This window comes from Acomys russatus, chromosome 20 (assembly GCF_903995435.1).
Source record: "Acomys russatus chromosome 20, mAcoRus1.1, whole genome shotgun sequence".
NCBI classification, from domain to species: Eukaryota; Metazoa; Chordata; class Mammalia; order Rodentia; family Muridae; genus Acomys; species Acomys russatus.
This window is the reverse complement of record NC_067156.1, coordinates 42,239,251-42,265,986: the sequence shown is the minus strand read 5'-3', so window position 1 is coordinate 42,265,986 and position 26,736 is coordinate 42,239,251. Positions and strand designations below refer to the sequence as shown.

At 41.1% G+C, this 26,736-nt stretch overlaps 1 pseudogene; it reads left to right on the top strand.

The window, feature by feature from the left end:
• The window catches only part of LOC127204261 (40S ribosomal protein S23-like), a 34,048-nt pseudogene extending 8,656 nt beyond the window's left edge, over nucleotides 1-25,392 (top strand).
• Nucleotides 25,393-26,736: the final 1,344 nt, after the last annotated feature.

The following is a 26,736-nucleotide window of genomic DNA, read 5'->3' as shown; positions in this document are numbered from 1 at the left end:
AATAGAGAGAAAGGACCCAAAGACGAGCCATGGGAAAGATCAACAGGCCATTCAGAGCCACATAAAATTGTGTGTTGAGAATATTAGGTGAAATAAGCTTGGAGTTCATTTCTGGACAGACTGTTTCCATGCAATTTGACAATAAAGTAGTACTTCCTGATCTAATGCTTAGAGCCTAGGTTAAAACTAAAGAGGCAATGCTGAGGACCATGATCATAAAGAGGGGAGAGATTTTAAGAGATGAGACGTAAGGAGGTTAAGAACACACTTAAAAAATTTTGTCTGGAAAAAAAATAGAATTTTGTCTGGTAGCAAAACAAAAATTTTCCGTCAGTAGAAAACAATTCTGACACTAGTCACATGAAAATCATATAGACTTGATAGGCCAAAGGCACCTCAAGAACAGGCTCACTTCAAACACAAATGTCAAAGTTCTAGAAGCTTCTCAGATTGGACAATTCACCAAGATTCTCTGTGGAGTTAAAACAAAACAAAACACTATATGTATAACTACATTTTTATTATGAAAGATGCAAATTAGGACCAAACAAATGAAAAGAACCTTACAGGTGTGAAACAGGCTCACTGTACACTCCGTGCAAAGTTTCGGGCATCTGATGAAACCGAATACATACATAAAATTCCATAAATCAGGTTTGTTACTATCAGATAGGCAGCAAGAGAAAGTAGCAGCCTAGAGTGGTTGTGCCATGGCTCTCCAAGGCTCAGGAAGTCTGTCCGGAGAAGACAGAAACTTGTCTGCATTCTATATTGTTCTCATATGCTTCACGTTGAGGGACCCTGAAAAATGAGTGACCTTCGGTTTTACACTCCCAAACGACAGGATTCTCTAGGCTAAGGCTTTGAAGAACATTCCGTTCCCGGTTAGGGCTGGGCTAGGCTGAGCAACCCATCTCTGTCTTCAAATCATACACTCTCATCATGGTCTTACAGCTGTTTATGAAAACTCCAAACAAGATGAAGGGACATAAGAACTAGTCAGGCTGGGCTCCTTGGAGACCTGTATTGCAATCGCATGTGCCAAGCTTAAAATGAATCAACAGCCTGGCATTTCAATGTGTGGCCAGGACCAGAAAAGCTCAGCTAACTATTGGTGTTTAAAGTTTTACGGAGATTTTATTACGTAGACCAGAAATCAACTCCCAGCTTCCCACTGCTTTGGCCAGGCTAATATCATGTGGTTTGGCATCTAAATCACACGGCTTATCTTTCCAAAATGGTCCAACCGTTTGAAATTCCTATTGGCTTGACATGAGTCGTTTCATGACTAGAAATCCAAGGGTGATCCCAGGAGTCACCAGACTTATCAAAGACCCTCCTGTTACTCAAAACATTCAGAAGGCATAGAACTGCCTCTCTGGAACAAGAGGCAAACAGCAGGCAAATATTTTACTCTACAATATACTCTTGTACTGAAGTGCCTATAGATATATACGTCTTCAATTCTTCCTCTGAAGTAGTTTTAATACCTCACTGGTCCCCTCATTGATTAATGAGCATAATAAATACTGGCCATGTATTCATTATATAATTGCATGAAAGTAATGATTTAACCTTTTTGGAAGTTAAACTTGAAGAAGGGTATTAAATGGGATGACCAACAGAATAAATCAAGAAGACAGATGCTCCAAGGAATTCCTCAATGTAGTCTGTGTCAAGATTTAAGAGATAAGATACAACCAGCATAAGTGTCGCAGAAATGACTAGTTACCCCTTCAAACAATATCCAAAAAAAAAAAAGAAAAGAAAAAAAAAAGCCAGGAAAGTAAGCTTTCTGAAATTCTAGTAAGGAATTTAACTCCAGGGAGGAAAAATCATCAAATGAAGGGGATTTGCTTCCAAGGAAAGGACAACATCAGGATGGTGGGTAGAAGAGAAATAGGGTCAAGTGAAGATTTTACTCTTTTTTTTATAATGGAAGAAATGAGATCTTGTTTATAGTCTGATTGAAGATTAGGTCTTCCTGCAAGGGGCAAATGGATAAGCGAGGAGGAGAAGAGCTAGAAGGCTATGGCAGCTCTCAGCTTTCTCTGGTTCTCTGATGCCCTCTGATTTATTGTGGGGCCTTAATAACTTTATGAAGTCAACTCTTTCCACATTCACATCACTGAGTTTCCTCAAACTTCCTCTTTTAAAAGTAAATTCAAAGCTATACTGATTTTACAGCAGATTAAATGAAGGGAACACACAAGATGAGAAATGAAGTTAATACCAACTAGATGCAATCAGAGACATCTGGGTGGATTTGCCACCACCGTTTACACACATCTGGGGGGTGTTAAAACTCAGGCTCTGGAAAATTATACATTCCTAAATCTGACATTGCTTTGGAACAGTGACTCCGACTAGTATGCTTAAATTGCAGATTCTTCATTTTGGGCACACAAATCTGACAAATACTGGACAAGTCACAGTAGAAAACAAAACCCAGACATGTCTTGCACATGATGGTGCAATCTCTCATCAAAAATTAGCTGATATGTACATATGAACAATGTGGATTTTTATTGATAGCATCCAAATATTGGATAGCCCACTGTCATACAGATGAAGTGTCCCTGCACCCAAAGCATCTTGATTCTCATCATCCTGCCTCATACCATTCACCTGTCTCTATGGTTATTCTGATTGCCAGGTCCCTCCCACAGTGAGAATCATATTTACCACTCTCCTCCTCCCCAGACCCTCCTCCTACATCCAGTCATCTGTTGACATGTAGACTTCTGCCGTCACACATGGATTCTGACAGCTTCACACCGGGTTGCTTTCCTTTCTGCTGACTCAGTGCTATCCAGAGGCAAGGTTGCTGCAAACCTTCCCTAACTCTTATTCTACTCCTTGAGTCTCTATGCATCCAATTTGGCTAGGTAATCTTCCGAGCCAAGGCAACCTTAGGAAGAGTAAGACAAAATGGCTATGTCTGACCCCAGGGCATTCAGGCACTGGAAGAAGTGAGCATCCAAAAGGAACACTCATTAGCATAGCGCAGCAGCAAGTCACAACCCAGGACAGCTCTCCTGGCAAAGCATGCCTGCTCCTTCTGGATAAGGCAATACAGAATCTCCATTTCTGTGGGGAATTAGGAGTAAGGTAGTTCCTGGTAGAAGGGGAGACAGACAAGGCTAACTTAAACCAATGTTGAGAAACACGGTGAGAGAAATGGCCCTCCAAAGAACCCACCAGAGCAATACCCCTGTCTGTCATCCCATGTGTAGGCCTGAGAGACACAGGCTCAATATTATAAGGTGTGCAGCCAGTCACATGCTAAAAGATGTCCCAAAGATGAAACAACATACCTGTCAATCAGAGTAAAGACCAACCCTATTTCTGGCCTCTGAGGACTAGCTCTCCATTCCTCCCAGACTCATGAATAGAACCCCAAAATAATTCAGAGCTATTGGGACACGTGATTGCCCATCCTGTAGAGTATATTATGTGCCCTCACTCCTACTTCAGGGAATGTACTCAGTTCTGTTCCTGTGTCTTCTCCAATTCCTTGTTCATGATGCAAAAGCCCTAGACATTGAAGGTGTTTTACCATATTGTATTGTTAAAGAAGCTCTGAGGGTTAACTGCAAGAGCATTACTCACTCGCTTGGGGAAGGTCAAAGTTGGAAGCAGGAAGTGGGCCATGAATCCCTCTGCCTAGTCATGTGAATGCAAGTCCCTGGGATCACCAGATAGCCATTATTAGATGCGTCTCTTCTGTAGTAAGACAATTTCACAAAATCTATAAATTTTTCTTTCACTCTCTTCTTGCCTAGAGAGCCAAAAAGACAAAAATTTAAGTGAGATGTCCTTCAAGATATTTTTGTTTTCGGTGTGATCTGACAAATGACAAAGTCTCAATGAGAATGACTAAGCAGGCCAGTGTTACTGCATATCATCATGACAGCAGCACCCTGCAGAATCAGCTGCCACTTGGGATATTTCTTCCATTGTTCAGAATGGTGGTGACAAGATGAATATGGCCATTTAAGCACAGTGACAGGCAGGGTGGGAGAGCTGGCTCAGGGGATAAAAAGCCCATGCTGCCAAATGTGAAGACCTGAATCCAGTTCCTGAGACTCAATGCTGTGGAATGAAAGAACTGACTTGTGCAAGGCATCCGGTGGCATCCACTTATGCATGCACAGACAGAAACAGAGGAGAGGGGGAGAAAGGGAGAGACACAGAGACTGAGAGACAGAGACAGAGAGAGATGGAGTAACAGAGAGACAGACAGACCTGCAGCATCTACAAACAATGTCACGTCATATTTAAAACACAGAGAATTACTGAGAACTAGAGAGGAAGCTGCCCTAACTCCTCAAGCACCTGTCTTCATCAATGTATAGTTTTCCAACAGTTGCTTTTAATAAGGAATTACATTTGGCCTTGATAGTCCAGTAAGATCAATTGGAGCTATAGTTAAAAAGCTCAGAAGTAGAGACAAAGAATAGGTCCAAAGTGCAGAAGGATTTGGGAGATAACAACACTGCAGGCTTCAAAAAGATGCGCTTTGCAGATACAGGTCAGTTCTATGCAGGCAACTCAAGAAAGAGTTTGCTCTTTGTTAATTTGCTTGGTTTTAATTCTTTAAATGAAATCACGGAGCTGTCTGATAAATTCGTTTCTTTAGGATTAGGTTCTTCTGAGACACCATCACACTATCCTTTATTTTATTTTATTATTTTACTTTAAATGTATTTTGGAGGCTGGACAAACTTATTCTATAGAACACGTTTATTTATCCATTCATTCGTGGGTGGACCTGAGAATGATGGAACAGATTGATATCTTGGCTGTTGGAGGTGTTGCTTCAATGATCATGGAATGAAAACATGTATTTGATGTGTTAACATTATTTCTCTTGGATATGCACATAGTCATGGAATTTCTAGATATTTTAGTTCTATTTTTAATGTTTTAAGGAACCACATTCTATTTTCCATTATGGCTATACAAATTAATACTCCACCAACAGTGTATCTGAGTCACCTTTCTCCACATCGTCACCAACACTTGTTTTCTTTAATCTTTCTCAGCACTAGCCATTTTTAACAGATGGAGGGGATTTGATTTGCATTTTCTAGTAATCATTGATGTTGATAATTTTTAGAATAGCCTTGTTGCCCATTGCTGTGTCATCTTTTAAGAAATGTCTATGTTATTACTTTACCTTTAAAAAAAGTTAGATTACACCTTTTATTATCTTGAACTGTCTTTGGAAGTCTTCTCTCTCCTTTATTATTGAAGGTCAATTCACTGGGATTAAACACTCTTTCTTTTTTTTTTTTTGTGGTAGGGTTTCTTTGTGTGGCCTTGGCAGTCCTGGAACTAGCTCTGTAGACCAGGCTAACCTTGAACTCACAGAGATCTGTCTGCTTCTGTTTCCTGAGTGCCGGGACTAAAGGTGTGCACTACCACTGCCTTAGTGGAGTTAAATACTCTTAGTTGGTGTTTGTTTGTTTTTTTCTTTCAACACTTTGAATACATCATCTAACTTTCTTCCAGTCTACAAAGTTCTCATCCTTAAACTGTTTCCTATTACTTCTAAATACATATTTTTACAAGCTTTAAGTTGTTGCTACATGCCACTGGATTTTATGATTTGAGACAATAGACAAGTCACATAACAATGCAAGAAAAAAGTTCCAATTGAAAATCAATTTCAAATTGGGTATCAGAAATGCTCTGTCCCTCCACCCTAGGAAAGCATTCCTTGATGACCCAGGTCAAGTGTCTTTTTTGGATGGGGTAAAGCAGGACAGAGACATGGTAGGATCCCATGCTACTCAAAAGGAATACACCTGGGGCTTCCTCTGCTCTCAAGAAAGTGGGTGTAATCAACACTGTACTGTGTGTTCCCCAATCTTGCTACTCTTGGGAACTTCCATTGAAAATATTAAGTTAAATCTACAAGGGATTCAAAATCGTTTTCTTTCCACCCCCTCATTCAGGGCCCTTCTCTGGATTGTGTCTTTTATAACCAGTACATACATCTCTGTTTGCTCATTCATCTAACAAACCTTGACATTCAAGGGTTCAAGGTATCTCAGCTCCTGTTCCAGGAGCTAGAGACTCATCAGTAAACAAATCATACTCTAATAGGTTTTTGGTGGGGAGAGAAGCAATAAGCATGTGAATAGTATATAGTCTACCATTAAGAAAAACAAGGGTAAAACACTTAAAGAAATGCTCAACGTCTTTAGTCATCAGAGATATGCAAATCAAAATGACTCTGAGGTTCCATCTTACACCAATCAGAATGGCTAAGATAAAAAACTCAAGCGACAGCACATGCTAGAGAGGATGTGGAGAAAGGGGAACACGCCTTCATTGCTGGTGGGAATGCAAAATTGTACAACCACTTTGGAAATCTACCTGGTGCTATCTCAGAAAACTGGGAATAGGGCTTCCTCAAGACCCAGCTATTCCACTCCTTGGAATATACCCAGAAGATGCTGTACCACACAACAAGGACATATGCTCAACCATGTTCATAGCGGCCTTACTCATAATAGCCAGAACCTGGAAACAACCTAAATGTCTCTCAGTTGAAGAATGGATAAAGAAACTGTGGTACATTTACACTATGGAATACTCATCTATAGAAAATAAGAAAATGCTGAAATGGATGGAACTAGAAATGATCATACTGAATGAGTTAACCCAGAAGCAGAAAGACTCACATGGCATATCCTCACTTATAATTGGACACTAGCCCAAAAGGCATGTCCCATGATAGTCTTTACTTACCAGGAGATTGGGATAGTTAGTTGTGAGGACATCCTATTGAGACTCTAGATGAGAGAAGTCTGGGAGAATGGAGAAACAGAAGGATCCAGAGGGTCCTAGAAACCTACAAGAAGAGCATCATGATGGGCAAATCTGGACACAGGGGTTCTGTTCAAACTACTGCACCAACCAAGGACAATACTTGCAGTAAACATCCAACCCCTTCTCAGATCTAGCCAATGGACAAGACATTCTCCACAGTTGAGTGGAGAGCAGGGACTGACTCGGACGTGAACTCTGGTGCCCCATATTTGACCACTTCCCCTTGGTGGGGAGGCCTGGTGACACTCAGAAGAAGAATAAGCAGGCTACCAAAATAAGACTTGATAGCCTATGACCATATAGTGAGGGAGGAGGTCCCCCTTGGTCACAGACATAGGACAGGGGAATAGGATGAAATCAGGAGGGAAGGAGGAACTGGAGGATAGATACAGGGGATGGGATAACAATTGAGATGTAATCTGAATAAATTAATTAAATAAAAAAAAAAGAAAAAAGAAAAAGAAAAAGAAAAACAAAGGTAGCTGGAAGGTGGTGACGCATGCCTTTAATCCCAGCACTTGGGAGGTAGAGGCAGGCAGATCTCCATGAGTTTGGGGCCAGTCTGAACAACCAAGGCTACATAGAAAAACCCTGTCTCAAAAAAACAAAAATAAATAAATAAATAAATAAATTTAATTTAATTTAATTAAAAAAGAAAGCAAAAAGAAAAAGAAAAACAAGGGTGGGGAGATGGATGTGTGTGCAATTGTTGATAGGACTACAAAGAAGAACTACATGAAAAATACGTCACAGAGTAAAGGAATATAAAGCTCCCAAGTAGATGGGTTTTGTCTATTTGTTTTTGGTTGGTTGATTTTTTTTCTTCTTCTTTATTATGTCCACTGTAATCCTCTTGGTTTAACTTAAAAATGTCTTTTCAGGAAGACTCCTGAGTGCTTAATGAGTGAAAAAGAAAAAAAAAAATCTCAAGTTGGTAGCAAGAATTTGATCAAAAAGCTTCCAAGAGAGATGTGACCCAGACCTAGCACCTTGAGAGTTGGCAATATCAAACCAAGTAAGATTTCTGTAGAATGAGGCGGGGGGAGAGGGGAGAGGGCATTAGAATTTGCTGACCACCATTGCTTTTATGAACTCCCCTGTTTCTTCTTGCTGATGCTTTCACTGTATCATCATGACTGGGCCCTTTGCTTTCTTCCTAGTAACATTGATGTCAGTAGTTTTCACAGGAGGGAGGAAATGAGCCAAAGAAATCACCTTCTTCCTTGCAATGTCATATAGAATCAACTATAGAAAAGGCTGGAGGAAGTCAGGTGTGGTGCTGCAGACCTGTAATCCTGGCACTTGCGAGGCAGAGGCAGATGGAGCTCTGTGAGTTCAAGGCCAGCCTGGTCTACATAAAAAGTTAAGGAATGCCAGAGCCAAATAGTGAGACTCTACAGGAAAGGAAAGGAAAGGAAAGGAAAGGAAAGGAAAGGAAAGGAAAGGAAAGGAAAGGAAGGGAAGGGAAGGGAAGGGAAGGGAAGGGAAGGGAAGGGAAGGAAAGGAAAGTAAGGGAAGGGAAGGGAAGGAAAGGGAAGAAAGGAGGAAGGGAAGGGAAAGGAAAGGAAAGAAAGGGGGAAGGAAAAGGAAAGGAAAGGAGGAAGGGAAAGGAAAGGAAAGGGGGAAGGAAGGAAGGGGAAAAAATAAACAAGGATAAGGGAAAGTAATAGAGAATTCTGTCAATGCCAAATGACCATTCTAAGTCTAGAGGAATCCAACTAAACATTACTGATACATATGTTTCTATTCTACACTACAAATTACCTTCAAAACTACTGAATTACCAGTAGTGTCCATCATAGCTGGACTTTGACTTCAAATGGAGGAAGCAATAAGCATAGGAAATCAAGTCTGACTTCACTGCCAGCATTCTGCCCAGGGTGATGAAAGGCTGAGAAAGGCAAGAAGCCACCCGAAGGGGTATGACACCACCCCAAATTTGATTTTATCTATTTTCTTTTTCAAAATTGATTTTAGAGAAGCTAAATCTTTTAAGCATACAAAGACAAAATTATGTGATAAGATAAGCAAAGATAGATTCAACCATGTGAAATGTTGTAACGAGTGACTGAAAGGTGTCTTTTTTTCCCGTGGTGTGGAAGCATGACAGACTTACTGTGCTTACTTGTGTGCCAAATTTTTTGGAAATATGTACCAAATAGACAACTGTAAACATTAAATAGAAAGAAGAGGATGGCCACTGAATTAACTTCCTGCATTTGTTAAAATTTAATTTATAAAAAAAAGTTTGTTTTAAAAAATATTTTATTTTTACCTATGTTTGTATAGACACATGTGTGCATTTGCCTCTGAAGCCAGAAAAGGATTCTGGATGACGCAGAGTTACAAGCAGTTATGAGCTCCCCAATGTGTATGCAAGAATAGCAAGTACTCTTACCTACTGAGCCACCTAGCCAGCCCCAGGAGAGGTCCTTTTTAAGACAAATGATTTGAAGAAGCCATGAAATTTTATCTTCAACACCTGCTTTCCACTAGCAGATTCTCTGAGGTTGAGCATGTTCAGACTGACCTTTTCATTCATGTGCAGCTACTAGAGACACTGGCACTCGATGCTTTTACAGGGATCACATACATGCTTGCCTACTTTCCCAAAAGGTCTTCAAAATCCCCTCCAGGAAGAACCAAATGATGATGCCATACACCACCTACTGACTACTTGGTCCTCAAGGCTGATTATGCACCGTGTCTCCCTTTGGGATCATCACAGGAATAGTAGCGCCCGTCAGCAGTTGTTTATCTGCCCTTCTGAGCAGTTGGCGCTGTTAACTGTAAACTCCATAAGGATGGAAATTTTGGATTATATGTTTATTTTATAGAAAAGTAAACTGAGTGTAAGAGTATTTATGGCATCAGCTTAAGTGTACATGGCTAGAAGGAATAGCATGGTTTAGATCACACCCCAGGCACGTGTAGTCCCAAACCCATGCTCGCATTATGCCATCTCAGTCCCACGGACACATAAGCAAGAAATCATGTTAGGAGCAGGTGGAAGTGAGGCTGTTTGTCTCTACTTAGTGCTTGCAGGTTGAAGAGAACACATGTGAGGCACATTCGCATGCATTCCTGGGATCTCCAGTTCCCCTCACAGCTCACTCTTGCTTTGCAAACACTAACTGTACGAAGCACAGTGGCTGTTGCCTTTTCACCTGGATTCCACTCACGTTCAGAGAGAGGTGAAACCAGCCACATGGGGTTAAGTGGCTTTTTATAATAAGACCCACAATCTCTTTCTATTCGAACACTTGAAAGACTATCTTTTATGGAGGAATTGGCGGGGAGGGGCAAGCCAAAAAAAAAAAAAAAAGGCAAAAAACAAACAAACAAACAAACAGAAGCAAGCAAGCCACACATTAGGACTAGGAGAATATACAAAGGAAATGGGTTTTTTCATTTGGCAGACTTTGGTGCTGCTCGTATTGACGCTTAATAGTACTAGGAGGATGCCCCATAGAACAAGTTAGAACTGGGGACGTTGAGTTTTCAGCAACTCTGGATGGGTCTAGCTACGCTCGCGTCTGTCCTGCAGTGTGGATGTGTAGTTTACTGACTCTGGTGTGTTATCACTCAGCTAGCAGAATGATCTTATGGTTTCTTTGGCATGGGGGGTACAAAGAGCCTGAGTTATGTGTGGTTGTTACATCACACCCTGCCCAGGCATCCTTGCAACGCTATTAGCCCGGTTCACTTTGAGCAGAAACAACTAAAGTCCAGGCTATTATTTACAGCAAATACCAAACAAAATAACCTTAAGTCCCTAGGTTTATTGACACTGATACTGAAGTGGGAGGGAGTGCGGCAACATCAAGTGTGTTCCGTGTGCAGCTGTGCTGATTAAAACCCTACTTAGCAGACACTGTATCGCCTCACTGTAGCTATAGTAAATGTTCCTTGTAATGCATTTTCAACTACAAAAATTGCTTCAGAAAAGAGCATTTAGAAAACTAATTCTCTTGAAACCAACGAAGTGTTGACACATTGCCTGATGCGGATTTGTTTAAAGGGGCTTGTTTTAAGTTATAAAAGTCTAATCCTGGAGGCAAAAATCAGTGACTTTTCGGTCTAGTGACCAGAACTGTGTGGCAGTTTGTGTGGCCTGCAGCCCCTCATTAATCCTCCCCCTTGCTCACCTTCTTCCTGGCCTGACACTATAGAGTTTCAAACCTGCTCCTCGTCCTAAAAACCAGCTCTGAAGCCCTTGGTTATGCAGGCAAGGATGTTTCTGTGTTTGCTGCTGTGTCCTGAGTAAGAGCCCCATGGCACGGTCTGTGCTCCAGAGTGCTCGTTTGCATTATTTGAATTGTGACTGTGTGGTGTAGCTCTCCAGGGGTTCAGACTCTTGCAGCTTTTGGAAAGCATCAGTTCACTATACATTAACTCTGGGGGGAAAAAAGGGGGGGTAGAAAATGTTTATAATGTAAAAGAGCATTAAGTAAAAGCTGATTATTCACCTCAAACTAGGGCATTGGCTCCCACAGACAAACCATTGATGCTTTGCACCACCTGCTGCAATCGAACATAAAAGCAGGCACCTCTTGCATTCTAAATAGGCACACAGGAGGCCAAATCCATCTGTCAGTCAAGGGATGAAAGAATATTCCTGAATGAAGGGAGTGGTTAGCACAGAATACTGGTCACCTCTGAACAAGATAAACCACGTCAAAAGGAAAGCATACAGCAGGCACTGGTGAGGGCGACTCTGTATTGGAGCTGTTTGACCCAGGATGGTAGTTGTGGGGGCATCCCCAAGAAATCATGTGGAAACAAGGCTTCTCATAGAGTCTTGTTCACTTGAGTGTAAAGGTGTGGATTTACTATGGCTGTATTTATCCATAGTCACCTCTGCAAACATGATGGAGTGGTCTATGTCTGCTATACACCGAGGACATTGTAACAGCCTTACTCCATCAGATTTTTCTAAACTGAAGTAAAACATCATAAAGTATTTTAAAGTGAATGCTTCTGAAGCATTTAGCATAGTCAGTGTCGGGGGGCGGGGAGGGAGAGGGAGACAGAGACAGAGAGACAATGAGATTGGCTGGCTCAAACCATCATGGAGCTTGGCAAATCAAAATCTGAAGAGGTAAAAGGAAAGCTGACCCAGGAGAGTGGCTACTCCAGCTCAAAAGCAATCTACTGGGAACATCTACCCTTTCTCAGCAAAGGTTTTCAGTCTATCAAAGCTTCCCCCTGCTTGGAAGTGGCCTATGTCTTACTCCAGGTTCACAGATTATGATTTTTAATCCCATTCAAAAAATAAAAAATAAAGACAAGCAAACAAGCATCCTTAACTTGTATCTGGGCACCACAGCCCAGTCAGACAGACAGGAAAACAGACAGACAAACAGACACATAACATTTACCACCTCTGCTAGGATAGCATTCATGAATTCAAAATCACACATACCCAGATTTCCATCTTATAGATTGTGTGTGTTTTATAACGTGTTCAATCCACATTCCAGACCATTCTTCCTTCATCCAAGCTAGTGATGTTTTTAGTGAACGGTTCCATTTTAAACTCATGAGCCCATCCCATATAGCTAAGCTATACTACAGGAATTCAGAGCGTGCCTGCACGCGTGCGTGTGTGCCTGCGTGTGTGCGTGTATTTCAGCACACGGGCCTGACCAATGATATCTTCTGAAGCAAAAAAGCAAATACTTTGGTTAATTGCCCAGTCAGGTCTCGGTTGAGAGAGACATGTTTTCTCAGCCCATAGTTTAGGATTGCATGCTGATCTGGCTGACATAGTTCAGGTCAGCTTGACCTACCACTGCAGTGCTTGTCCTTTGATCTTGAAGGCTAGGTTGTAATTTGACCCATTCAGATGGTTTTCCTATTCCAGTCAAGCACGACAAAGCCAAATCAACCCATTTATCTTAATGTGCCTTTCTTCCTTTCTTTCTTTCTTTCTTTCTTTCTTTCTTTCTTTCTTTCTTTCTTCTGTCTTCCCTTCTTTCCCTCTCTTTTTCTTTTATTAGTTAGGCTTTTTTAATGTGTATCTGATGGGCTTTGAAATCCCATCTGCTGTTTAATGTTACTGCACTCTGCTCTCACCATGGTGAGCCGAATCATATCTTTAAGGTTCGACAACTATTCAGTCACAGACGCCCTCCACTATACTGTGTCCTTATCAAAGATTTGGAGTTACAAAATGCTCCCTGGAACGAAAGCCCTGTTAGCAGGCCTCCCTCCCCAGGCTGGCTCTGCTGCTTCAGACAGGGCTCCCAGTGAGAAGTCTGAGCCTGACAATTGTCAGTGCTCTTTAGATACTCAACAAAAGTTTTTATCATGAAAAACAAAACTGTTCCAATGATATGATTTTATGTGTCAAACGGAACGCCTCAGCCTCCTTATAAGTCTGGGCATGTGGGGCTTTCTCTTTATAAACACTCACATATTGGCAAGGAATGTGTGAACAGATAAACTTCAGTTCAACCCTTTCATGTGCTTAGGAAGTTGAATCTTGGAAGATAGCTTCCTCCACACCTCTCTCTCTCTCTCTCTCTCTCTCTCTCTCTCCCTCTCTCTCTCTCTCTCTCTCTCTCTCTCTCTCTCTCTCTCTCTCTCTCTCTGTGGATGGTAAATGCGGGCAGAAAGCCCAGCACAAAACCAACACTGTGAACCATTATTTTGTTTCAGAGGTTAGAAGGACATTCCTGAGAGAAGGCTGTTTCTGGAATGCGCTGCTTGGCAGGTAGGAAAAACCTTGAAAAAAAACAAAACCATACCTGTGTTGAGTGTAGGCAGGGTCAGTAAGAAGGCTGTGCCTTCAGAGGCTCAGCAAGCTGCCTGCTCTTTTTAACCAGCGATCAAGATTGCTTCTGTACGGTCGTCAGAAGCAACCACTCCTAAAATGCATTTTTGCTTTTATTCCTCAGTGAACAGTTCTGTCTGAGTAAATAATCCCTCTTTGCATTGTGTACTCGGAAGGGAAGATCAGCTGTGGAGTGCTGTTTTCACAAACTGGAAGTCTGCCAACATTCTCTAGGCAGAGGGTGAGGACCTGGAGGCTAGCACGTGATCTACTTTAGACTGGAGACCGAATTTAATCTTTTTGCCTCCCGCCCCCAACCCCCAACCCCCAGCCCCAGATTCCAGTTCTTTCTTTCCTTGGCATACAGTCTCTTTCACGGACGTAACTTAGGCTATCTGGAACAGCATGAATTAATAAAGGAGAGCTCTTTTTAAGGGGGAGGGGTGGTGTTGGAACATGGAACATTTAGAATTCCTTCTGTGGTGCTTAGTCTAAGAGCGTGGTGATTAATGGGTTTATGTTATCTACCAAAGAGCTTCTCTCATGCTGAGGATGTGACAAGGGATTTATGGTCATGAAAACCCAGCAATCCATCCTGTGTATCTCAAGCCATCAGCCTCACATCCATGCGAAGCACTAAATGACATATCTGTAGCTATCTGAAAGCAAGATCATTTTTAAGAGATTATGGACTGCCAAAAGGGACTATTCTGAAAATATAGGGCAGGAAACTATTTCCTTTCCAACCTACTGCTCCAGACGTGTCCCACTCCTGTTAGCAAGCGTCCCACCACGAATATCAATCTCTTCTTGGAAAGAAAAGAAAAAACAAAATGCTGAGCGGATGACAATCACATGATTTGGCTGGTAGTCTTCAGCGAATTTGCTGTCATTTTCTCAGAACCAGGCTGTACAGCCTGGCCTGAGGATCACACATATTTGCACCCGGCAAAACACTCATAGTAATGGATAGCGTCTTCGCAAAGAGAAAATCCACTCTTACCTTGGGGAAAAGCCAACTGGTTCCATGCACTAGGCAAGAGGACTCCAAATAGGCCCATAAAAAGCTTTGTTTGTTCTCAGCAACTGAACGGATACACTCACCTCGGCCAGGTGGTGACTGCTAACTCCTTAAGCCCTAAAGAGTGCATGTAGCTCTCCCACACTGGGACCACAGGCCCATGCAAGGCCCTCTCTCCACATGACCAGGCACAACGCATCCCGGTGTCACGTGGGTGTACATGTGTATTGCCAGAAGTGGTGTTCAGAATGAACTCTCTCAATTTGTTGACCGCTGTTAATCGGCTTCGAGATGCACTAAAGAAATTTGCGCCCGCAGATGGTAAACACACTCAACTTATCCGTTCCTTTTTTTGAAATAGGAATAATAGTAATAAGAATACTTAGACCCTGAGTATGGCCACAAAAACAACTTCCGGTCCATCCTGAAAGTGAGGGTGGGAAGTGCCCTGGGAAGTGAGAGAAAAAAGGTAGAGAACCTAGGTAAAGCAAAACCTTTTTCATAGCCTAACTGAACAGAATTGTGTGTTTTATAAGAACTTCCCGCAAGGCAGGGGCTAGAGGCTGGGAGTGGGTGGAAAACTACTGGTCTTGCCACCATGAGAACCCGTCTAGATTTACTGTTGTGGGGAGTTATTTGGAAGCCTTTGCTGTAAGTCAAAAAAATTTTTTTTTCGTGCGGGAAACAGGGATGCACTTTGGAAGGTAAGGAGCCCTGTAGAGACGCATTTTACTGCACGCAGCATTTCTGCCGCAGAGTGTGGACACTAGCTTGATGTGTTCCTGAGACAGCACAGGTTTGTTGTTTCTTTGGTATTGCCATTCCTCTTTAAGTACTTCTGCCTTGGAGAGCAGAAAAGGATGGAGAAACCCAGGAATCCCACAGTGCTAACAGGCCAGTGTGTGTATTCTGTCTCGCGGTGTCAGGTTTGAAGGGGGTGGAAGAAGCTTCTTACTGCAACAAAAACTGCCTGCGCAGCAAATGGATTCTCCTCCCCCGCCTCCCACGGTGAACAGTGCAGAAAATGCTATCTATCAAAAGGCTCTTAAAAGCAGTCCCTGATGATACCAGGGGACAGGGGGAAGCTATTATGACAACGGTGGGGTGGGAGGAGCCTCTGTCCACCCAGCTGTCTGTCAGGCCGAGCATCAGAGAGCCTTTAGATTAATAGGGTCATACGAAGACTGAACTAAGAATGAGGCAAGTCCTTCTCTTCCTGCCCTCCTACCCTAAGACTCCTCCAGATGCCCTCAGGCTTGACCTCTGAGGTCAAAGTGACAGAGGGAGAAATGTCATTTCCTACTGATAATACCAGTCTTGTCTTTTTTTCTAGTGTCAGAGTTTCTGGCCTCACTGGTCTTGCTTGTGACCCAAAGTGATAAATCATCTTTCATACTCTCACAGAACCCGAGCTAAGGAAGCAGAATGAGCCACTCCAGGTTGAAGCTACCTTTTTGTGGTTTTCACTAGACTGTATTTCAGTTTCTAAGAAATACTAGAACGTCAATACAACTGTCTCTACCACCTGTTATGCTCTCGGTATTAAAATGCTAGTGTCTGCTTAGTTTAGTTTGCTTGTTTCTTGTGTGTGTGTGTGTGTGTGTGTGAGAGAGAGAGAGAGAGAGACAGAGAGAGAGACAGAGAGAGAGAGACATACTTGTATGTGAGGGTCCTCAGCTATGCACACACATGTGGAGACCAGAGGAAGTTACCAGAAAATGAGTAGATGGTTTCCTCTATTTGTCCCTACCTTAGTTGTTGAGACAGGGTCTCTTGATGAACCTAAAGCTCACTGTTAGGTGCCTGGTCTCCTGCTCTAGGACCACAGGCCCATGCATCCATGCCTGACGTTTGCACGCATTGTGAGGATTCAAACGTAGGTCCTCTTCATGCATGCCAAGTGTTCTTATCCACTGAGCTATCTCCCCTGCTCAGTTTTTTCTATCTTGGCAAGAAAGTCCAGTAATTTTTGCTATCTTTTCATGGAAAATCTTTTTTTGTTCTTATCGCCATGAAGGGTGAAAACAGTTACATTTGCTACATAATCTTCAGAAAAGAAATAGAAACTCTGTAAGAAAATTATCCTTGCCAGGCAGTGGTAGTGCATGCCTTTCAATGCCAGCAATTGGCAGGAGAAGGCAGGCAAATCTCTAGGTTACAAGACAGTCTACACAGAGAAACTTTGTCTCAAAAAAAAAAAAAAAGAAAAAAACTGGAAAAATAGAAGCAGAAAGAAAGGAAGAATGAAAGAAAAAAGAAAGAAAGTTATCTTTAACTGCAAAGATTTTATAAGACAAAGAATGGAAACATTCTTCACAGAATAACTAATAATAAAGGTTTGTTCTTAGGACAGAATACAATGAACAGAATTGGACCAAAGCACGCAAGCCAGAGGAAACAACTTTCGCTGTCCTACTCAGTTGCTGGAGGCTTGTTGCCACACACATCAATTCTTCTCTCAATAAGTGTAGAAGAGTCCCAAGATCATCAGCCATAGAGGTGCCTGAGGAGAAATGACAGACAATTATATTATAATTTTTATATGTTGGGGGGCTGCACGCATGCACACATGCAGTAAAATTGGATTTATCTTTATTTGTAACCCATCTGTGAGCATTTCCTACATTTAACACCCAAGGCAATTGCCTTTCCCACTTCATCTTAGCCCCCTGATTGCGGAGGGAAATGAAAATGGATCCAGGCAAGGACTTTACCAACTGAGCTCTGTCCTCAGCCCTGAATATTAGTTTTAATAGTTGGAACTAGCAACACTGGTTTTCTAAAACACATGCCAAAGTTTATATAAGAGTCCGGAACATGTTTTGAGATAAGGTGTGGGAATTTTTCTTTCCTTCTTACTTATTGCCACTAATACCACACCCGAACGTCCTGTTGAATACAAATTAGTTCCGCTTGATCTTTATGTCAGCCCTTTGGAAAATCAGGATGCTGTCTCAAGTTCAGAGGTAAGATACAGAGCTAGAAATAGAAAAAACCACATTGCTCAATACAGTGCAGGGGTTGGAGTAAGGTTTAAATCAGTGTTTGGGCATAGCATCCCCCAAAAGGAACAGATGGGGTGGATGCCTTGGTCAGCTTTCCATCTCTATAACTAAATGCCTGAGGTATCAGTTGAGAAAGATGAAGGCTTGATTTTTATTTTGGCTGATAGTTATTTCCATCCATGCTTACTTGGCCCCAATACTTTTATACCTGGGTTTAATCAGTTTATCATAGCAGCAACATGGAATGGAGGCCTAGCTATATCATCATAGCCAGCAAAGAAAAGAAGACATGAAATGTCCAATACCCTCTTTGAGGACATGCCTAAGCTGATCTAACTCCCTTCCACTGGAACTTGCCTACTAAAGCTTCTACTACCTCCCAAAATACTACAACAGGCTAGTGACCAAGCATCTTACACTTGGGCCTTTGGGGACCATCTACCCAAACCACAGTAACGTGTGAGGGAAAACATCACATAGCTAGCACTCTTCTCTCCCCAATCCTCTCTCTCTGAGCTCTGCAAGCATGGAGAGCAGCTATGTAGTGAATGCAAGCAGACAGATTGATAGTCAGAAAAGAGACCAGCTGTGACTGAACAAAATGTTAAATGATGCCACAGGACAATACACTGCAAGAGAAGGAAGAGAACATGAATGAATAAGACTCACAGGGAGTATATAAACCCTCTGGAATATAAGAAGGCCAGAAGACTTAGAAATGAGAGAGGTAATATGGCATGGGTAGAAAACACCTCCTCCAGAGACTCCTGGGTCAGAATCCTAGACCTACTGTTGAAGTGACTTACAGCCACATGGTTTCACTGTGCTTTAGTATATATACTATATATATAATATTATATATATATTCCAGTATATATTATATATTATAGCACAATATATTATATTCCTATATATTATATATATGGCCCACTTATATGATTGAGTTAACTCTTATAAAGTATTAGGATTGCTATCACATGGCTAGTGTAAGTACTATCTGATCTTTATTACTAGAGTATCATAGTGCTATACCTTAAAAGGACATAAAAAAATAGGGAAATGAAAAATTAACTAAAGTTTATAACCTCAGAAATACACTTCAGGGAGGATGAGACAGGTCAGTGGGTAAAAGTATTTTGTTGCACAAACTTGGGTTCAAATCCTAAAGCCACAGTGAAAACAATGAACACTTGAAAGCTGGACAAAGTACTCACATACACATGTGTGTGAAAATAATAATAAAAATGAATAAATTTTAAGTTTTAATTAAAAATTGTATTTTATCTGAGCATGGTGGCACACGCCTTTAATCCCAGCACTCAGGAGGCAGAGGCAGATGGACTGCTGTAAATTTGAGGCCATCCTGGTCTATAAAGTGAGTCTAGTATTACCAGGGCTACACAGAGAAACCCTGACTCAAAAAAACTAAAATTTAAAAAATGAATATTTTAAATGCAAAGTTACTTGGATAACCCTGAGCAGTTGATGTTAAATCATGTTAAAAAAAAAAAATCTGGCAAGGTTAAGCTTAATTACAGAGAAATATAGAAAACAATTCAGTGCCTACACTCCTTCATGAATAAACTGCTTTTGATATCTTTTTGTTGCTATTGTTTATTTGGTTATTTTGTTTTGTTTTGGGTTTTTGTGTGTGTGTGTGTGTGTATGTGTGGGGGGGGGGCGGAATTCTCTATATAACAGCTTTGGCTGTCCTGGAATTCTGGAATTTGCTCTGTAAACCAGGCTGGCCTCCCAACTCATGGACATCCACCTGTCTCTGCCTCCCAAGTCCTGAGATTCAAGGCGTGTGCCACCACTGCCAGGCTTGTTTTTGATATCTTGAAAGTGGAACAATCTTTTTTTTAACTATATTTTCAAGACTGCTTATAAAAATTGAAAAATTAAAAAAGAATGTTTATATAGGAAAGGTATTGGAAAATACAATATTCTCCAATGGGGCAGAGGGAGTATTGATCTGTTTTCCATACAGCAAAGATATTTTCCATTATAGAAGACTCTGGGATGTCCACCATAACACAGCCTACTGTGAGTGCAGGTATCAGGTGTTCTTCTGTGTAGTTCTCCCGGAAACTCACTCAGGGTTAGTGGACACTGGAAAGTGTTAATACCGTGGCTATTGTCATTGCTATAAGCAAAAATGTGGCCCTTTGTGTCTCACCTAGAACTTCATGCCTCTATGAAGATGCATGAAATTGTGACCAGGTAGCATGTAAAGAGTAACATTTTTCAGAATTATCATATTCTATTGAGCATACCTTTCATAACCTAACTAAATCAAATGATAAAAGGTTATGCAATATAATTTAATACTTTATAAGTGTCTCTGTGTTTTGATACCAGAATGTTCAGTATGTACAGTTATTTCATTCTTTTCCCATAATACGTTCTTTTAGAAAAATCTCTATGTATAATAAAATAGTAATCAAAGGTTTATGCTAGTGATCATAGATGCCTAAATGTAAGACATTCAGAACACATCCACGGCAGGCTGTGCCAAATAAAAACACTGTAAGATATAAAAAGGACAGATTCCATTTCTCCATCTGCCGCATTCAGATGAGGTCATAGCATCAGAATACATGAACATTCAGACCCAAGGTCAAGATTGTGCCACAAGGAGAATAACAAGAGCAAATGGTGAGTTCAAGACAATTACAGCATTGCTCTCTTGTTAACTCTTACTAGAACATGAATACTGCCTGGGGTCACATTTTTTAAAGATTACTTAAAGACCCAAATATCCAGTCAGCTGATGATCCTTCTAAACTTAAGCCATGAGCTCATAAGGCAAGTATACAGGATATGCTCTCTCACCACTGTAGCCATGGAGGAAGGAAGTCTGTGTACTTCTCCACTCCACCCAAGCTTGGCTTTTCTGGGACAACATGTTTCTTCCATCTGCCCATTTGTGAACGACTTGTAGAAACTGACATCTAAAATAACTTGATGGGAATAATTAAACCTCACCAGTCTTGGATACTCTCTCACATGTCATAATAAAAGGGTGAGATTATATGCTAGGCATGGTTGTTTTCCAAAGTGGGAAACATAAAAATGTAAGGAGATGATTTGTAAATGTTATGCCAGCAATGTGTTTCTGAGTAGACCAGTGAGCATAGGACTGCTGAGAGAGTTCCTGTTGCCCTGCTGGAGGGAGATGTCTTGCTCTGCTTTTTCCCTCCTCTACTTTTCCTCATTCAGTCATTATCAAATACATTCACCTTGTTGAAATAATATGGTACTTATCTTCTATTTGATGTCAAGAATGGACAGCTGCTGGAATTACAAAACAGAAGGACATGAACACAAGTGAAAAGGGCAGGGAGAAAAAAAATTCATGTTTCAGCCTCTTAATTACTGAAATTTATTTTAAGTTCAAAGTGCGACATCTATTTCTGGAGGAAGGAAACCAAACAGTAGATACTTTAACCTGATGGAACTGGAGATCGGATGTATATTTATAGGGTGACCATTTATCCTAGGGCTTTCACATCATCACACCACAACGAGTACCTAGTGCCATCTAAGCAACTCTGCTAAGGTTCCAAAACCAGAAGCCAAGTCAGTCAGGAGGGTCCTGAGCAAAATGGGGGACTCAGAAGGGGCCCTTGGAGAATCACTGACCTTGGCTGTGGAAGAGAAGTGGTTTGCAATTTTTCCCCCAAAAGACGTAAACGTCTGTCTTCACACTTAGAATGATAAAACATTCAAGGAATGCTGTGGACTACAGTGGGTCTACAAGACTGAGCTTTGAGAAGTGAGGAGCTTACAGTGGGCTTCACAGTCAAACAGAAAATCATTCTCAGTATCCAGGAAAAGAACCTGAGTTCTTGCTTTATCTAGATTTTTTTTCCCAAGTAAAGGGAGGACCTGTATTCTGTCTCTCACTAAAGAATACTTCTGACACCCAGGAATTCATGACAAGACACTTCATGTACCTTTTTAGCTTTTAGTGCAAATATGTTTTTTATTGATTTATTCAGATTACATCTCAATTGTTATCCCATCACTTGTATCCTCCCATCCCTCCCTCCCTCCCATTTTCACTCTTTTCCCCTCCCCTAGGTCTATGACCAAGGGGACATCTTCCCCCACTATCTGATCATAGGCTATCAAGTCTCATCTTGGTAGCCTGTTTATTCTTTCTCTCAGTGCCACCAGGCCTCTTAGGCTTGTATTTCACTGACTAGACACCCTAACTGGTAGTGTGCTTTTTTCTTCTTAAAGATTTATTTATTTATTATATATACAGTGCTCTGCTTGAATGTCTACTTGCACACCAGAAGAGGGCATTAGATCACATTATGGTAATTGTGAGCCACCATGTGGTTGCTGGGAATTGAACTCAGGACCTCTGGAAGAACAGACAGTGCTCTTAACCATTGAGCCATCTCTCCAGCTTCCTAACTAGTGTTCTTTAAGTTAGAATTCAAAGTCAATGATGTAGAGTTCATACCAAAAATTATCTTTGTTGTCCAGCATATCTCAATCATAGGGAAGGTAGTAGAATAATGGCTAGAATTGTCAGGAGGAAAACCTGGATTTTCTTGGCTTTCTTTCATTCGTCTTCTACCTAACAACTTCTTCCTTAAAGCTAAAACCATGGCCACCAGTGTGCTGTTTCCAGTTCTGCCACCGGACATCACAATGCTCGGTCACTGTAAATGCAAAACAAAATTTTTAAAACTCAAGAAATTTTTTTTCTTTGTTGACTTAGACCTGAGGCCATTCCCAGAGCTATACAAAGAGGGAACAATGGATAGAAAGTCCAATGACAACACGGCAAGAGAGTCAGGAAGGAATTCCCCCAAACTGTCACCACTTCCTGTCTTAAAGGAGGTACTGGACACAATGTGGCATATGCTACACTTTGGTTTGGGTTAATCTTGGTACAAAAAAAAAAAAAACAAAAAGGAAATACTAGAAATAAAGTGTTCAGAAGTTTTTATAGAGACTGCTATTCTGAGTAGAATAAGAAATCTTGTGCCATTCCACTTTTCACAACCAGAGAGTGAATGTTCCGCAGTCCATCAGGCAAGCTATATAATCTTCCTGTCACCTGCCACCTGGTAGCTGTCTAGGTTATCAGAGGGCTATTGCAATGTCACAACGCTCTGTTCAGATCAACCCAAAATGCAAAGATACTTGTGCTGGCAGTTTTATAAATATTGTTGTGATTGTTACTCTCTCAATGAACCTAATTTATAAATTAAATATTTCCGGAGTATGTGCACATAGAAAAGCAAGGTGTACGCAGGACAGCCTTGAGAAATGCAACTGATGCACACATGAGAATCATTAGAACAACAGAAATACATCCCATGGCTTCCTCCATATGTTGTAGATGACCTGGCACCCTACACACACACACACACACACACACACACACACACACACACACACACACAAAATGTAGGTGGGGAAAGTCTAACAAGGCCAGTAAAGGCCTTTTTAACCTAGTCAAGAGCAGAAGAGGTCCAGAATTTTCCAAGCCAGGTACTTCTTTATGATCAAAATTGAATCGTAATGACACTATAACAGATTTGTCAAACTCTGAAGAGGAGAGGCCACTCCAACCCAGAGCCATCACTATGTCTGTCTCTGTCCTCTGCTTCCCACTTCCCTGAGAGTGGAGCTACTGGCTCCAACAACTACTTGTTCAGATGCTGAGTAAAGGGATTATACATATATCTACAGGTGTAACCCTATAGCCCTGGATGGGCACTAATCTTGCTTTTACCATGGGTATTAACAGAAATCAGTTTATTAGAATGCAACCTTGAATTGAGAAGACATTTTTACACCTTAGTGTGAGTTTATCTCAATTTAGAGACAAAGCATAGTTATGGGTCATGTCACAAGAATTGGGCCAACCACACTGCTCCCATCATATAAATAATAGTAATGCAGTTGGACCTTCCCTGTCACCTGGTGACAACATGGCCACTCTGCTGCTATCGCATAGCCATTGCTCTTGTGTTGACAGGGATGCTCATATGCACCTGTCATACTTCCTGCTGAAAGTTTAGCATGTACAGGTATAACATGTATATGATATCTGATGATGCTGACAAAGGACTAAGCAACAGGATTTTGTGTTCAATTAACTGCACCATATTTTACTTTAGGATATTCTTCCATTTACACACTTACACAAAGGCTTATTGTAAAACAATATGCCATGTAATGCCATCAGCAGCCCCAAACGCCTGCTGTCTACTATGTCTATTACTTCACCTAGAGGTCACACTACCATTGACTTGCTCCGTTTAGGCTGGTGTAAAAATTCTCTATAGTGCACCCTCACAGACATATTGAAGTTGTCACTAGGTACCCTGTTATTAAGACACATGTGAGGCATCAGTTCAGTCCCTTTTGGGTAACAGATGATCAAATTCAGGGCTGAGATACTCCTAGCTTCATCTCTTGTTCTCCCTGTATGAGGGTAAGACTTACCCTGTACTGAGGTAAGACTACAAAATAGCACAGGACTAAAGGAGGCACAGTGTGCTCAGCTAAGTTCTAGAAATAAGAAAGAACATTAGTCATAAAACTGGTGGAATTGTAACCAATTTAGTTAAACACTATATATTTATATTAATTGATTTGCCTTGACAAATGTCCCCTGGTGTTTTAGATATTCATAAGGAAATGAGATGATAGTTATTTGGAATCTTCTCTGTGCTAACTTTACAGATTTTCTGTAGGTCTTAAGTTATTACAAGATAAAATGTTTACATATAATCTAAAGAGAAAGGAGTATGGGCGGAAGTGTGTAAGAGGGACTAGGTTATGCACGGAGGAATCATCGTTAAGATCGGGTCATTAGCACAAGGGTTTACCATACTACTTGACTTCCTTTGGAGTGAGTTGGAAATTGTTCATAATGAGTTGAGTAGGTTAAAACATAGCAATGTTGTTGTTGTTGTTGTTGTTTTGTTTCCCACTCAGGCCTATGGCGCCAAGAAGATAGGTAAGTGTTGTGATCTCCATACTGCCAAGAAGCTTGGCAGCTACTGATGGAACCAGAAGTGGCATGATAAACAATACAAGAAAACTCACTTGAGCACAACCCTGAAGGCCAATTGTTTGCATATAAGCAGCCCTGCTAGCCTGCCCCAGGTTGCTCAGCAACCTCTGATGTCATCACCTGTTGTAACAACCACTGGCCAGGGATAAAGGACCCACCAGCCATTCCACAGTTCTCTTCTCTCACTTCTTCCCTCTTCTCTTACGTTCTTTGTCTGCCCCACTGATTCTCTGTCTGTATCCCTCCCCACTTTGCTCTCCCACACTGTCTGTCTCTTTCTCATGGTTCACTCAGATGATAGCTTCTCTTTCTCTCTCCTGCATCCTTCCTTGCACCACACCTGTTTTGAGGTGTGTAATATTTATGTTACAACACCAATCTCTTTGGAGGTCCTTCTCATGAAAATGGAAATTGTGCTGGGAAAAGGAGGTGTTGAAGGCAAACAGCCAAATTCTGCTTTCAGGAAGTGTGTCAGGACACAGCTCATCAAGAATGGCAAGTCTGTCATAATGTTTGTGCCCAGTGATGACTGCTTGTATGTCACTAAGGAAAACAATGAAATTCTGGATGCTGGGTTTGGTCAAAGAGGTCATGCTGTGGGTGATAGTCCTAGAGTCTGCTTCAAGATTGTTAAAGAAGCCAGTGAGCCTCTTTTGGCCTTGTATGGGGAAAGAGGGAAAGACCAAGATCATAAGAGCATACATTTTGACAATGGAAATACTGTAATAAATTTTCATATTTAAAAAAGTAGTCTTTTATATACTCATATAAGTTACATACACTTTTAGAAGCCAAGAACACAACTCTATTCCATTAGCCTTGTTCTCCTTGTAGATAATGAAGGTAAAGCCAACAGGTAAAGCAGAAAGATGAGGGAAGCCACAGAGGGAAATAGCACCCAGTGACATTTTTTATTAAACTACATGAGATTATTTATTCCTTTATATGTTTAAAAGCATTCTGCACCTGCATTTTCAGCCCTTTGTAGGCCTCTTCCATCTCCACATACTTATCCATTTATCACTTAAAGTGTGGTCACAACTGCAGAGTGACAAAGCACCCAGGCAATAGGAGCTCAAGTAAGATAACATTTTACTTCTCCTACAATTAAAGTAAGTGTGGCTGGCAGCTGGCAGCACTGTCAGCAAGCTCCATTGAGGTTTGGATGACTTCATCTCCTTCCTGTCATCTCCACCTCAATTTCAGGATATCACCCTTCTGCCAGAATCACATGTTGGCTTCTAAAATCTGGACTTCACACCTAAATCCTGTATAATAGAAAAGGAGGTCAAGTCAATTCTTTTTTTAATTTTAACATTTTACATATATATTTATATTATTACACATATATACAATAGATTACCTATAGCAAGAAGAACCATGACACAATCAGGAATTATATAAATGTTACATTATTAGTGTTTTAGCTACTTTTATTTCACAGCCTTGAAGAAAACATCTTTCATATCTTGGTGTGTCTAAAATTCTGAATGTAAATCAGTCTCCATCACATCTTGTCATTATCAACCTAAAACATCTATCTAGACCTAAAAGCATTTTAATGCCTAAACAACTAAGCTTCATTTCAAAACTAAGATACCTAGTCTTCAACTCGATTAGATACTTGAGAAGGAATAAACTTGATTATCTGAGTATGCTGGGAGTGCAGGTTAGTAGCTTTCCAAATGAGAAGATGACAGAGACAGTTTGCTACCTCAATAGTCACCCAAAACTCTCTATAATGTTGGAGCATCTTCTTCAGCCTTCTGGCCCAATATATCTGACAGACATATTTGTGAGGCAGGAAATATTGAGGGCTTGCTTACCCTGTCTTGGCAGAGTTTGGCTGTCAACTCTGCCTGCATCCAAGTTTACACTTTTTAGGCAGAATTCTGTCTGTGATAGAAACGAGGACATTTTGCCCAGTGGCTTGTTTGCCACACTTGAAGCCATCTCCATAAGGAAGTTCTTTGATGCTCATCATTCTCTTTGAGGTAGCCTGGGTGTTGCCAGGAGTTAACCTGTCTCATTGTCAGTG